Consider the following 15,543-nt stretch of genomic DNA (forward strand, 5'->3'; position numbering starts at 1 on the left):
GAAACAAGAAATGTCCATCAATGGGTAAGTGGATAAACAAACTGTGGTATATACATGATGAAATATTATTCAGTCATAAAAAGGAATCAAGTACTGATGTTATGACATAGATGAACTTAGAAAACATTATGGTAAGTGGGGGGAAAAAGCTAGTCACAAAAGATTGCATACTGTGTAGTTCCATTTATATGAAACAACAAGAAAAGGTAAATCCATAGAGACCTAAAGAAGATTGGTGGTTGCCAGGTGCTGGGAAGAGAAATGGGGAATAACTTTTTAATAGGCATGGGGTTTCATTCTGGGGTGACGAAAAAGTTTTGTTATTAGACATATGTGGAAGTAGCACAACACTATAAACGTACCCAATGCCACTTAACTGTTCACTTTAAAATGGATAACTTGTGTTACATACATTCAACATCAATTTTAAAAATGAGAAAATAACGACATATTGACCTGACCTTAAGGCAGAGAAGTGAATAACAAAAAATTCAAATTGTGTGCATAAAAAATAGTAGCTGTGGACCCTTCACTCAAGTCAATATTAATATGCCCTCTTACGTCCTCAAACAGACAACTATCCATTACTCCATTAAAAGTCATCACAGTACAGAATCTGAAAATATTTTTTGACGTCTTTTACACAGCTCACCTTTACTCTTCCGATGTATCTCTTCTCTCTGCCTTCCTTCATTTTCAATGATTCCTCTGCCACCTCCCAGTTATGAGTTTACCCAGGGTAGTAGCCATTTATTTTTCATCTTTATAACCTTGGTGCCTACACATACACAGTGTGTATGCTCAATAAATTTGTTAAGTGAATGAAAGAAGAAACAAGTGCAATGTAGACTTGCATGTAAAGATCATACAGGTTGAAGGACATTATCAAGTTATTTTCTGCATTTTAAGTTGGGATTTGTTCTTTCAATAAACCCCAAACCCAGATCTTTGTTTGTTGACATTTTTTAACATAGCAAGCGGGCTGCAATTTTCAAACTCTTGTGAAATTTTTTTTAAAAATCTGAAACGATGAACTCTGGGAAACAAATTGAGGGCTTCAGAGGGGAGGGGGGTGGGGATTGGGATAGGCCAGTGATGGGTATTGCATGGAGCACTGGGTGTTATACGCAAAAAATGAATCATGGAACACTACATCAAAAACTAAGGATGTACTGTATGGTGACTAACATAATAAAAAAAATTTTTTTAAACCTGAAATTTAAATTAATTTCAATCATTTTAATTTTTAAACATATATATACATCTTAACACTTTTTTTTGAAAGTTCGAGTATATCTCAAAATTAAACAAAACAAAATGGTAGTATAGTAAAATGGTCAGAATTCACTTTATATACACTGGTTATATACACTTTATATAAATTGAAGTTTAATGTTGAGCTCTTAAATCACACCTCAGTAATTTTATTTTTTAAAATGTTTGAAGATAAACTGTTAAAACTTTTGGATAACTTGGAATTTACCAGATATATATTTATGATGCTAGAAAAACATAAATGAGGGTACTGAACAGTAATAATCTCTAGTCCAAAACCTGAAAATATTTGCCAAGAACTACATAATATAATTATGATTCTTTTTATGCACAGATTTGAAACAGACTTAATACAATGTATGAAATGTGTTACATTTGTAGTAGGAAGAGAAAGATAATTTTTTTAAAAAACAAAAAACAAGCCTTCTTTTCTGTCACTTTACAGTCTTTAAACATCATCCCTTATTTTTCACTTACCAAATAAAATTGGAAACTACATTTTGAGGATTCACCTCAATTACATAACCTATTTACTGGTGCAACTTTCAAGTCATTTTTGCTGTTGTTCATTAAAAGAGAAGCAAAGATATTATATTAGATTAAAAGAAATTCTATGCAGAAAATAAAGCTAGATATATTTACAGAAAAGATATTCTGTGCAGAAAAATTTCTAGATATGTTTTCTTTAATAAATTGAACTAATTAATGTAAGCTCAGAAAAAGTACACAAATAATATAAATTTGCAAACACAGCAAAGACAAAGGAAAACTCACCCACTCTGAGATGTTCACCATTCTGCAATGCCAATCTAAGTCCTGTAATGCTTTTAAGGTTTAACTCAAAAGTTTATTTATTGAAGCCCACCCTGATTTCCTGTAGCTGATTTTATTCTTTCTCATGTCTGAAGATACGGTCTTACCACACATTCTAGCAATTGATTATATATTCTCTTGTATTGCCCTAATAACTATTAAAATCTTTGAACTCAGAGATGCACACTAATTATTTTCTATCCCCATAAGTCCTGGCACATAGTCAGGACCTAATAAATTATTTCCTGATTTGAAAAATCATGTAACACATATTTAAACTTAAAACAATACAGATGAATAGGGGTGTCTGATTGCTAAGGGCTTTTTTAATGGAAGAATACTTTTATTTGAAAAGGCAGCTGTCTCTTGTAATATATTGTACAACAAATTCTCCAAAATGTATTTCCCAGTAGCTTTTAATTTAATGCACAAAATTTTCAGAAATAAACAAACAGCCCCCTTTTTAACATTCATTTAGCAGCCCTTTATGAAGGGCTGACTGTACCTATAAGCAGCTTTCCTGGGAACACTAGTACTGATCAATTGTTTTACAGAAGGTGTGGTGAACCAGACTTCAAGTTTTTCAAAACAGTTCAGATTAATTAAAGTACTCATATTTTCCTTCATCATTATATGAAAAAGACCAAAATTCTTTGTAGTCCTTCAGTACTTCAGTTAATAAGTATACTAAAAATTTTCAGATACACCTATGTTGCTTTTAGCCAGCTAATGACATTACTAAACTAACATGCATCCTAATTGTAGAATGGCAATTCAAAGCATTTTGAATTAGGATGCTATGCTTCACAGAAGTAAAAGCATTGAAAAAACTGATAATATTTCTATAAGATTATGCTTTTAAATGAATAAACATCTATCCCAATATTATCCCTTTTTTTCTACCAAATGCTGCAATTTAAAACTGTAACTTTTCTTTTTAGATTTTATTTATTTATTTGAGAGAGAGAGAGCTAGAGCACAAGTGGTGGAGAGGGAGAAGCACGCTGCCCATCGAGCAGGGAGCCCAATGCAGAGCTTGATCCCAGAACTCTGGGATTGCGACCTGAGCCAAAGGCAGCCACTTAACTTACTGAGCCACCCAAGAGCCTCTGAAACTATAACTTTTTAAAAAGAAAAACATTTAATCTACTTCAACACTTCTGGAATATAAGATTTTAGGGTCCATAGAGAAGATATCATAACATTTGTTTCTTTTTGCTACCATCGCATTTTGTTATACCAAAAATAAAAACAAAAAAACTTTTAAAAGGTAAAAGTATTTTTATATAATCAAATTCATTTCAAGTATAATGCTAAGTGAAATAAGTCAGTCAAAGAAAGACAAATACCATATGATTTCACTTGTATGTGGGATTTAAAAAACAAATAAGTGAGCAAAGGAAAAGAGAGAGAAGCAAACCAAGAAACAGACTCTTAACTATAAAGAACAAACTGGTGGTCACCAGTAGGGAGATAGGTAGATAAAATAGGTGATGGGGATTAAGAAGGGCACTTGTGATGAGCACTGAGTGATGTATGCAATTGTTGAATCCCTATATGTACACCTGAAACTAATATTCCACTACATGCTAACTATTCTGGAATTAAAATAAAATAAAATAAAATAAAATAAAATAAAATAAAACAAATTCATTTCAGACCTACAGACTCAAGTATTTCACTTTCAACAAATAGCATGAGAAAACAGTAGAGCTTTTTGGGCCTTTTTTTAGAGTAATCACTTTTAATGATTTTTAAAGGATGTAGCAATATTCCCTGTATAATTCAATCTGTATGAATAAAATTGTGAGATATGTGTCAAAGCAAAGACCTTTAAATTCAATTTTTAAAAATAACTGTTTTCATGACTATATTATAGGTTACTTTGAACTAGATGGAAATTACCTTGAAACATGATCAAACAAACAAGTACCTATAAAGAAAATTTCTTTTTTGTTCCAGTTACTTCTCAACTGACAGTATTAGTATTATATTATTTAAAATAAATGTATCATAGTTTATCTTGCATATAATTGAAAAAAAATGTTTTGTTTACTATTACTTTTTTAAAAAGAATACTACAATACTGAGAACATATTAATTTCAGCATGATTTATTTACTTAATCTCAAAAAACTGTTACATTGTCTAAAATGTCCAGACATTAAATTGTACTTATAAAATTAATTGGAATTTCTCATTACCAAGATTATTTCATAAAAATGTCATAGTAATGTTATAGTAATAGCAACTCTGATTTCACTACAAAAAAATTATTTAAGAAATAGCTGAAATCACATACTTAATTTATTTTTCTTAAATGGAAAGCTTATCCAAACAAAAATGACTAATAATATTTTTCAACATTTAACAAATGTTACTCTTTTCAAAAGACAACATTGTAATCTGATTAATTTCAAGTTACCTATATTAATATAACTGCTATGAAAAATTAAGCCTTTTTAGTTGCAAGACTTTTCATCTCTTGCCATCTAAATTGTACTCCTGTAACTTTAATAGAGTATGTAGTTTGATCCTTTTAACAAATTAGTGGATCAGCAAGAAGGAAGTCAGGCCATTGCAATTACTGTCCACATGTTCATTTATATCAAATACTCTACAGGTCAGCCTAAACCTGTTTTATTTCACAAAAGACTATTTTTTTCACCCGTTTGTTTTATTTCACAAAGACTATTTTTCCTTATTCATAATGTCTTTCTGAAAATGATCAGCTATCCTAGCTTTAACATAATGACCACTTGTGTTTACTTTAGAAATAAAAGGTAATAAAATTTGGCTTAAACAAGCAGAGACAAAGAGGCTAGCCTATAGACTCATCATTTCTGCAGCTCTCTTTTAACCATTCTAATTCTATCTCTATCTCTTATATTAAAGTCTGATTATATATATTTAATTCCATTCTTTAATTTCAGTAGACAACCTCAGTGCTAACCTACCACTGCCCTGTCAGAAAATCTTTGATGTCACAGCATAATAGCTCCTGAAAGAACAGCACTAATACTTAATGTAACATGAAACCAGGGCTCTGCAGTGGGGCTGTCTGCTGCCAGGAACAAACAGTCTCACTGCTGTTCCCCAGAAGTGACAAGGTTAGGACCTATCTGTACAACAACCTTCACTACCAACAGAGATTTATTTTTATTAGAAACTAAGAATGCCACCTTATTCTTTTAAATATGCCAATCTCTATTTTGAAAATAAAAAATAAATTACATTTTAATGTCAAACCATGCACGTGGCTCAATTTTCCCCAAAGCCTAAAGGAGGCCTCTCATATTTTCAAAGAATTAACAGGCCAAATGGAAATGACTGAACTTACTACTAAGGAGCAACTAATGAACTATTTTATTATTTCAGAAGTCACACCAAACATTTACGTTTCAAAAACTTTTATAACATACTTGGGTTGGAAATGACTATACAGACCTTTCCCTTAAGATATTTTTAGTGATACCAAAATGTCTGCTTAAGGCTAGCCACTTCAAACCAAAAGATTCGTCAACAGAAAAAGGAATCACTAAAATAGTAACTGTGCCGCTAGTCAATAAAGCAACAAGTACCTTGATTTTTTTAACCTACAACAATTACAAATACAACAATTAATTTCCAGACATGTATATAACATCTATGAGGGAACCAAAATAATACTACTTAATTAATAGTTGACAAAAAATCTCTTTTAGTGTAATCTATTATGAAATACTAAGGCATATCTGTTCCTTTTCTGAATCCTTAAAGACACATATTGTTTGTATTGTTCACTTAACAAATTAACTTTCTGCCTTCTCTGTTACTACTGTCTCGAACTGTTACTTAATTTTCTTAATGTTGTATAAGACCTGTACAAAAAATTTATAAACTCTATTGGGAAACTTTAAAAAGAACCAAAATAAATGGGAGGATATAATACAGTCATGGGTTAGAAGAGCCAATGTTATAAAGGTATCATTTCCCTAAAAATTGATTTATTGATTAAATACAAACTGAATAGAAAACCCCAACAGGTTTTATGGAACTTAACCAGCTAGTTCTAAATTTATATTTAAATGCAAAGAGCCAAGAAGTGCCAAGACACTCTTGAAAAATAAGAATAAGGTGGCAGAAATTACTCTGCAAGATAACAGACTTTTATGATAGAGCAAATATAATTATGTCAGGGTATATGTGTGCAAAAAAGATAAAGACATCAAGGAAACATAATATAGGACCCCAAAGTAGATGCATGCTTATATGGGCATTTGATATGTAACAGAGGTACCCCTGCAGGGAAGTCAGGGAAGGATGAATTTTAATAAATTATCTGATAGCTGGATACTCATAAGAGGAAGAAAAAAATATCTCAATATCTCAAAACAACTACAAGTGGATTAAAGGCCAATGTGAAAGTCATTGGAAATTACTTTCATGATCTCAGATAGGAAAGAATGTCTTAAACAACATAGGAAAAGCATTGACTGAGAAGGAAAAGATCAATAAATATTCAACTATACTAAAACTAAGAATGTCTGTTCATCAAACAATCCCATAAAGAGAGTGAAAAGACAAGCTAGGAGTGGGGAATGGTATCTGCAACACATATAAATGACAAAGAATTAATACACAGAATATATAGAACACTATAAACCATTAAAAAAAAAAGACAATCTAATAGAAAAATGGGCAAAAGACTTGAACAGGCATTTCACAAAAGAAGAAATTTACCTGATCAATAACTTATAAAAAGCTGTTTAATATCATTTGTAATCAGGAATGCAAATTAAAACCATGATGAGATATTAATGACTGCACACCCGATAGACTGGCAAAACTTTAAAACCTGACAATATCGACTGTTGGCAAGGATGTCAAGCAATAGTAATGTTCACAGACTACTAGTGGGTGTATAATCCTTTAGAATAGAGTTTAGCATTATCTAGTATAAAAGAAGATGGGCATACCCTCTGACCCAACAATTCTATTCTTGTATATACAACCTAGAGAAACGTGTACACATGTTCACCAAGAATGGATATATGTACAAAAAGTTCATAGCGGCAGTGTTCATAATAATCAGCAACTGGAAACAGTCCAAATGTTCACTGACAATAGAGAAGATAAATAAATTCTGACACTCCCACAATAAAAAGCAAATTAATGAACTAGGATTTCATGATGACACATGTTAAGCAAAAACTGCAACACACATAAAAAATAGGTTCTGCATGATTTACATAATGCAATGAAACAGGCAAAATCAAACTATATTGTTCAGAGATGCATCCATAGGTAGTAAAACTATAAAGCAAAGGAAGCGACTAACGTTAAATACAGAATGATGGTTACCTCTGAAAGAGAGTGTGGGTGTATGATTGGGAAGGGACACAAGTGGCTTCTGGGATGATATCAATATTCTTTTTCTTTTTTAACTTTGATGTAGGTTACATGGAACTCACTCTATAAGTATTCATTACACAAACATGCAACAGTATTTTATAGAGTTTACATGTTTACATTTCAGTTTAAAAAAAAAAGAACAACTCAGGGCACCTGGGTGGCACAGCGGTTAAGCGTCTGCCTTCGGCTCAGGGCGTGATCCCGGCGTTATGGGATAGAGCCCCACAAGGCTCTTCTGCTATGAGCCTGCTTCTTCCTCTCCCACTCCCCCTGCTTGTGTTCCCTCTCTCGCTGGCTGTCTCTATCTCTGTCAAATAAATAAATAAAATCTTTAAAAAAAAAAAAAAAACAACTCTACAAAGAGTTATTCTGAATAAAAGTGGAATAATGTATGAGAAAAAGCTCTCTGAAACAAACTACAAACAACTACAAACATACTCATTTTTTAAAGTTAGGTAAGGACTGGAACCTCCCTCATTCATAAACCAAGAAATAACCTACATGGTATAAAATTCCCTACTTCGGGCACCTGGGTGGCTCCATTGGTTAAGCGTCTGCCTTTGGCATGGGTTACAATCCTGGGGTCCTGGGATTGAGTCCCACATAGGGCTCCCTGCTCAGTGGAGAGTCTGCTTCTCCCTCTCCCTCTGCCCTGTTCGTGCTCTCTCTCTTTCTCAAATAAACAAATAAAACTTGTAAAAATAAAATAAAATTCCCTACTTCAAAAACATATGTCGTCACCTCAAAGTAGTAAGACATGCCTTCTGTAATATTATAAAAAGGTGTTTAACATTCATCTTTTAGAGATGCATTCCTTTGGATTAAAACATTATCCTTTCTTAAAATCAAAATACCTCTTGAGAAAATGAACTAAGCAGATAACTGAAACTATATGGGATTGCTGAAGAAACTCCAATAAGAAGACTTGGGATTTTCAGATTTAGAATAAATATAATCTATTTCATGTCTCTACAACATTCCTATGCCAAAGGTCTCTATCCCCATTTAATAGCTTTTCCAGGATACTACTTACCAGAAAGCTATCTTTAAAAAATTAAGGGGAAAAATTTTTAAAGTATAAATAACTAATGGAAATAATCTTTAAAAAATGAATGAAAACAAAGAAAAGAAAATAGGAGAGAGGGGGAGGGAGAAACTGAAGATGCTAATTAATTTACTTTCACTAATTCTTAGTTTTAAAAACAGAATCTCACATTCCACTTTCAAATGTATACACACAAATGTACATTCTCTCACTTATTAAGCTGACAAGCAAAAAGGGTATGACAAGAGAATTTTTAAATATTTAACATTACTATGCTTTATAAAAACAACTTATGTATTGGCTTCTCACAATATTAATTATTATAATATACTTTCCTGATTTTCCTTCTTGCTATCAAAGTCTTTTTTATTATGTATCTACTTCGAAAAGGACCATGTCTCAGCTAGCAGAAGTGGAATTTCTGGGTCATACAGTATTTACATGCTTAACTTTTTGAGAAACTGCTAAACTGTTTTTCTAAAGTGACTGCGTCATTTTATGTTCCTAACAACAATGTATAATGGTTCCAGTATTTTCACATCCTTGCCAATATTTGTTGGTTTCAATTTTTATTATCACAGCCATTTTGTGTGTGTGAAGGAGCAATATTTCATTGTGATTTTGATTTACACTTCCCTAATGACTGATGATCTTGAACATCTTTTTATGTGCTTATTGGCTTTTATAAAACTTATTTGGAGAAACAGCAGTACAAATCCTTTGCCCTTTTAAAAAATTTGTTATTGGGGCTCCTGGGTACCTCAGTCAGTTGAACATCCAACTCCTGATTTCAGCTCAGGTCATGATCTCAGTGCTGTGAGAGCAAGCCCCATGTCAGACTCTGCACTCAGGGTGGAGTCTGCTTGGGATTCTCTCTCCCCCTATGACCCTCCCCCTGCTTGTGTGCTCATGCTCACATTCTCTCTCTCTCTCAAATAAATAAATGAAATCTTTGAAAAATTCAGCTATTTGTCTTTTTATTGTCAAGCTGTGAAAGTTCTTTATATATTCTGGATACAAGTCTCTTGAAAATTTATTATTTGCAAGGATTTTCACCCATTCCATAGGTTGCCTTTTTACCTTCTTGACAGTTTCTTTTGAAAGACAAAAGTTTTTAATTTTGATGTAGTCCAATTTATCTTTTTTTTTTCACTAATGCTTTGATGTCATGCTTAAGAAATAATTGTTTAATCCAAGGTCATGAAGATTTACTCCTATGTTTTCTTCTAAGAGTTTTATAATTTTATCCCATATTTAGGCCGCTGTTTCATCTTGAATTCACTTTTGTATATGGTGTGAGGTAGGGTTCCAATTGCATTTTTTGCATAGGGATATCCAGTTGTCCCAGCACAATTCATTGAATCTCACCACCCACCCCAGACCTATAGAATCAGAATATGTTTTTAAGAAGACCCCAGGTGATTTGTATGCTTAGTAAAATTTAAGAAGCACTTCTTCTCTAGCTAATAAAATGTATAAATTCCTAGAATGGTTAAATTATTCCTTGAAAATTTTCCAATAGAATTTTTGTTAACGAGCAAGATCTATTCTAGTAACACATCCCTTATATGAAGTTAATTACCAGGACAGGATTGTAGAATTTATAACTGACCACCTACAAGGACAAGAGGTAATCATTAAGACCAAATATGGGTTCACAAAGAACATGTCCTGTCATATTAACATCTTTTGTTTCTTTGTCAAAAGTACTTTATTGCTTGATGAGTAATACATTAGAAATAACTTATCTGAATTTCAACAAGCCATTTGACAAATGGTCTCAAGTATCCCTGCTATACTGTAAGTTTGTTACAGTGGGACATGGTTTTTTGTTGTTGTTGTTGTTGTTTTTAAAGATTTTATTTATTTATTTGACAGAGATAGAGACAGCCAGTGAGAGAGGGAACACAAGCAGGGGGAGTGGGAGAGGAAGAAGCAGGCTCATAGCGGAGGAGCCTGATGTGGGGCTTGATCCCATAACGCCGGGATCACGCCCTGAGCCGAAGGCAGACGCTTAACTGCTGTGCCACCCAGGCACCCCAAGGGGACACAGTTTTAAGCACACTTTATATCTCTAGCATCTATCTGGCATATAAAAATACTTAACTTGTTTAATTTTATTTAATTAATTAAGCCCTGTGGATATATGAATAAATGTGAGCTAACTGCTAGCATGCTCAACAAAGGTTTTAATAATCAATATGTTAAGATCAGGATCCAAAAGGATCTTAAAAATTAAAAACATAGGGGTGCCTGGGCGGCTCAGTTGGTTAAGCGACTGCCTTCGGCTCAGGTCATGATCCTGGAACCCAGGATCGAGTCCCACATCAGGCTCCCTGCTCAGTGGGGATTCTGCTTCTCCCTCTGACCCTACCCCCTCTTGTGCACTCTCTCTCTCAAATAAATCTTAAAAAAAAAATTTAAAACATAAATAATAAGGAAGAGAATATGACCACAGATATGGAAAAAAAGAAAATAAGAGAACATCATGTCAACATATGCCAACATATTTTTTAAAATCTACAGAAAGTAGATGATTTTCTGAAAAATGTAAATTTATCAAAACTGCCTCAGGAAAGTATAGAAAATATGAACAGACCAATAAAATACTGTTAAATATCTATCTCTTCTAAAGGTGTGAAGATCGGATGGAACTAGAGGGTATTTTGCTAAATGAAATAAAGTCAGTCAGAGAAAGACAATTATCATATAATCTCACTCATGTGGAAGGTAAGAAACAAAACAGAGGATCATAGGGGAAGGGAGAGAAAAATAAAACAAGATGAAATCAGAGTGGGAGACAAACCATAAGAGATTCTTAATCATAGGAAACAAACTGAGGGTTGTTGGGGCCAGTCGGGGAGATGGGGTAACCAGGTGATGGGTATTAAGGAGGCACGTGATGTAATGAGCATTGGGTGTTATATACAACTGATGAATCACTGAACTCTACCTCTGAAACTAATAATGCACTATATGTTAATTAATTGAATTTATTTTAGAAAAATAAAGGTGTGAAGATCAAATGACTTTAGAGGTAAGTGTTAACTTTTAAAAAAGGTCAATTCCTAAGCTCTCCAATAGACAGAGATGGCAATAAACAACAGATAACTCCTATGCTTTCAGAACACAGACAAGGATGGAAAGCTTCCAATTCATTTTATGAAGCTGGCATGACCCTACTATCAAAACTCTATAAAGATAGCACCAAAATTAATTATACATATTACATACATGTGCATACAGGAATACAAAGATAAGAAAACACAAGAAAATCTATCAACATGTTTAACAGAATATTAAAACTAAGAAATAAAAAAAATTATTTTGTCAATAAATGCCAAAAAAATTCTTGATGAAATTTTAAAACCATACTAAACCAAAAGATCTTATTAAGGAAAGATCAGATGAATCTAACCAGGGTAAAATCTACCTGGAGTAAATGCAAACTCCTGCACTTAGCTCCAAAAACAAAATAAAACACCAGCAGCTCAAGTATAGGATGGATGAGACATGGTAACTAAAAGGCTTGGGAGTTTTAGTTGGCAGTAAGATTAATGAATCAACAGTGTGCTATGGCTTCCATAAAAATTTAGGCTCCATCAATAAACTAATATTATCTAGAACAACAGAGGTAATAATTTTACAGTATAATGTAGTGGTTATATTCATAGATTCAAATCCTGACCATCATGTTTTAATAATGTCACCTTTAGAAAATTACTTAATTCCTGAGTCTCAGTTTCCTCACCCATAAATTGGAAATAATAATATATACCTCACAGGGTTAAGGTAAGACTCTGTGTACATAATATTATTCATTATATAAAACAAAATTTTAAACAAGTTTCCCAGGCATTCTTTCATTCAACAATATGTACTGAGTGCTATTAGGTTCCAGGCATTGCTTCAGTCACTAAAAATTAAACAACAAAGAGACAAAATTCCTATTCACCTGGAGCTTACATTCCAGTGGAGAGGAGAAAGTAACTTCTCTATCACTGCTCCTCCTAGCATGGACAGAATGATCACATATATGATTTCACAACATAAAAAGAATGATTAAAACACCCTTTCGAGTCTGAGGTTCCATAAGGCAAAGACAGTGAGTCTATGATTTGAGCTATAAATACTATAGGAATACACAGAAATGCATTCCCAAGTTCTAATCTACCCATAAAAGGCTTATAACAACTACCATACCACTGCCATCTCCTCCAGCAAGATCACCATGGTATTGATGCCTTTAGGCAACCCCTTTGATTTCACAGCTGCCCTCTCAGATACTGTACATCATCTATCCCTTTAAATACTGAAGTCACTGATGCCTCCACTGCCTCAACTACTTTCCTTCCCTCCACTGGTACCCTCTCACCAAGGAAACATCATGGAGTCATTAGTAGAAAGAGCTTAGCTTTTATCATCACACAAACCTGGGTTCAAATCCTAGATCTAACATAGCCAATCTGCTGCCTCCACTAGAAATCTTCTGGGACCTGGAGGTTAAGCCTGCAATCCATGTGTGGCTGAGACTGAGCCCTTCCTGGGGGATACCTCTTGGGTCGACAGGACACAGGAGCCTGCATCAAAGAAACCCTGATGGCAATAGAAGCTTACCAACTCCACACCCCAATCTCAGCCAGCTGTCCTCTACTTGTAACTTTCTAGGACTTAGAGATTAGGTCTGTAATCAGTGACCAAGCCAGCCTACCCCAAGCCACTCCTCCCTAGGGAATGCCTCCTGGGTCAAGCTCCCTGTCTGTTACCTGCCACCTCTTTAAGTGCACCACTGCTTCTTTGGTTACCTATAAAATAGTATTCCCTCTCAATAGTACTCTCGAGTCACTGTGTTGGGAAAACTGCAGGATGCTTTCACATCACATTCTAGTAGCATTCATTTTTACCCCTTCAATAAAGTATTTTGAAGCAAAGTATTCTTTACTTTGGGCCAGATTCTCCTTTTAAAAACATTCACTTTAATAATAGATAATACTGGGGCGCCTGGGTGGCACAGTTAAGCGTCTGCCTTCGGCTCAGGGCGTGATCCCAGCATTATGGGATCGACCCCCACATCAGGCTCCTCTGCTATGAGCCTGCTTCTTCCTCTCCCACTCCCCCTGCTTGTGTTCCCTCTCTCACTGGCTGTCTCTATCTCTGTCAAATAAATAAATAAAATCTAAAAATAATTAATAATAATAATAATAATAGATAATGCTTACATGGCACCCACCATGTGCCAAGCACTGTTCTAAGCACTTATATTTACTCACTTATTCCTAAAACAACACTAATACATACTATTTCACAGATTAAAGTAGATTAAAGTAATAGGCCTATGTTTACACTGCTAGAAAGTGGTGGAACATGCTCTTAGTCACAATGTCACAAGCTCACTCTACCCCAAACTAATTCTCCAGCACTGTACAGGTAAGGAATAAAATTAGAGTCAGCAAAGGATTTCTGCTGTTCAGAATGTTTGACAAAGAAAACTCAGAACAGATTTTAAAAACATAGTCTTAAATGTGGGAGAGGCGGCAGGACAACAGTAAATATTCCAGAGGAGAATTGTTTTAAATTTGGGAGATAGGAGGAAATTCAAAGCACCAGTATTTTTCAATATTATTTGCTCTAAAATTGACATCTATGCAACCCATGTATCTGTCTTCAGGTTGAAATCATTTAGTGCTCAAAAAGAATTTAAGCATCTGTATCTAAAAAGAAATTTAAATAGACCCAGTTCTTACCTGATGGCTGCTCACTGTCTACTGCAATATATAAAACACCAACTGAGAGATAACCAGCCTCACTGGCCTTCCTTTACATTGCTGGAACAGATAGAAAGAAACAGATCAACTCAGAAAGAAACTTAAATATGTAATGGAAAGTGGGGAAAGTTAAAAAAAAAAAAGTGACGAAAACAAATGTTTCTAAGTCCAGAGAGAGATCTACAGCTGCACACAATAAAGGTAGTATGCCTATAAGCCAAGGCCAATCATCAGTGACCTTCAAAGACCTTACTTATGCAACACAGTGCTCTCCCTTAGCAGGAACAGAACCTTTTAAGCAAAACAACACAAAAGATAATAGGTCATCAAATGGAAATAACCCATCTAGCTAGTCCAAGGGACCAGTTCAAGAAATTCTCTTGAATTTGAGAATTTCTGTACGTGAATGTGAAGTTGATAGAAATATAGGAAGTCCTCACTTTGCACTATATTGTGTTAGCTGAAACTAGTGCATTTTGGAGCCAGGTCTTCACTGTGCGAGGTTTTATAGTAACTGAGATCGAACCATGACATCTGAACTATGTAAGGATGAATTCAGAACTATGCAAAGAGAGGATACAGTTCTGATACAACACAAGTTTTAATTAACATCAGGCCATGCAAAGCAAGGATGGCCTTAAAACTGAACCAACTGAAATTCAACATCACATAATATGTTTAGCTCCTGATTATCCTGATTATCCAAGCTCCTGATTATCTAGTTTGTCGATTGTGAGAAATCTCATGACTTTCTTGCCTATTACAGGCAGCTGTATTATACAGTAGAAATACCATGGGACTTCCAGCCAGTACATCTGGGTTTAGATTATGTTTCTGCCACTTAATAGCTACATGACCTTGGGCAAGTCCTTTTCTCTCTCCAAACCTTATTTTCTTTGTAAAATAAGGATAATTACATCCACCTCCTAGAGTTATTGTGCAAATGAAATAATAAAATAATAATCACTAATATTTAATGAGAGGATACAACAAATCAGGCACTCTTCCAAATGTGTTTTGTATATTGAAACCTCTCAAAAACTATGATACAGGTTATTATCTCTATCTTATGAAAGCATCCAAAAATACGTCTGGCATATGGCAATTGCCCAATATACGTTTGGTGATATGCATCTATTTCATTATTCAGTATTGCCTCTATCCATGGCAGTGAATAGGTACTGAAAAGAAAACAGGGAAATCTGAAATCTGTTCATGTATTAGATGCTTCAAAAAACTGTTGGAAGAGGAG

At 34.1% G+C, this 15,543-nt stretch overlaps 1 protein-coding gene across 16 annotated transcripts in view; it reads right to left on the reverse strand.

Moving 5' to 3' along the window:
• SOX6 (SRY-box transcription factor 6) overlaps window positions 1–15,543 on the reverse strand; it is a 583,500-nt gene that overhangs the window by 544,817 nt on the left and 23,140 nt on the right. For 5 of the 16 annotated variants that reach the window (XM_034646110.1, XM_034646108.1, XM_034646120.1 and 2 more), the window contains exon 2: window positions 14,271–14,351. The exons of the other annotated variants lie outside the window; for them this stretch is intronic. The gene's annotated coding sequence lies outside the window, so the exon portion shown is untranslated. The remainder of the gene's footprint in view (window positions 1–14,270; window positions 14,352–15,543) is intronic. 16 annotated transcript variants of the gene reach the window in all.

The sequence above is a fragment of the Ailuropoda melanoleuca genome, chromosome 16 (assembly GCF_002007445.2).
Source record: "Ailuropoda melanoleuca isolate Jingjing chromosome 16, ASM200744v2, whole genome shotgun sequence".
NCBI lineage: Eukaryota > Metazoa > Chordata > Mammalia > Carnivora > Ursidae > Ailuropoda > Ailuropoda melanoleuca.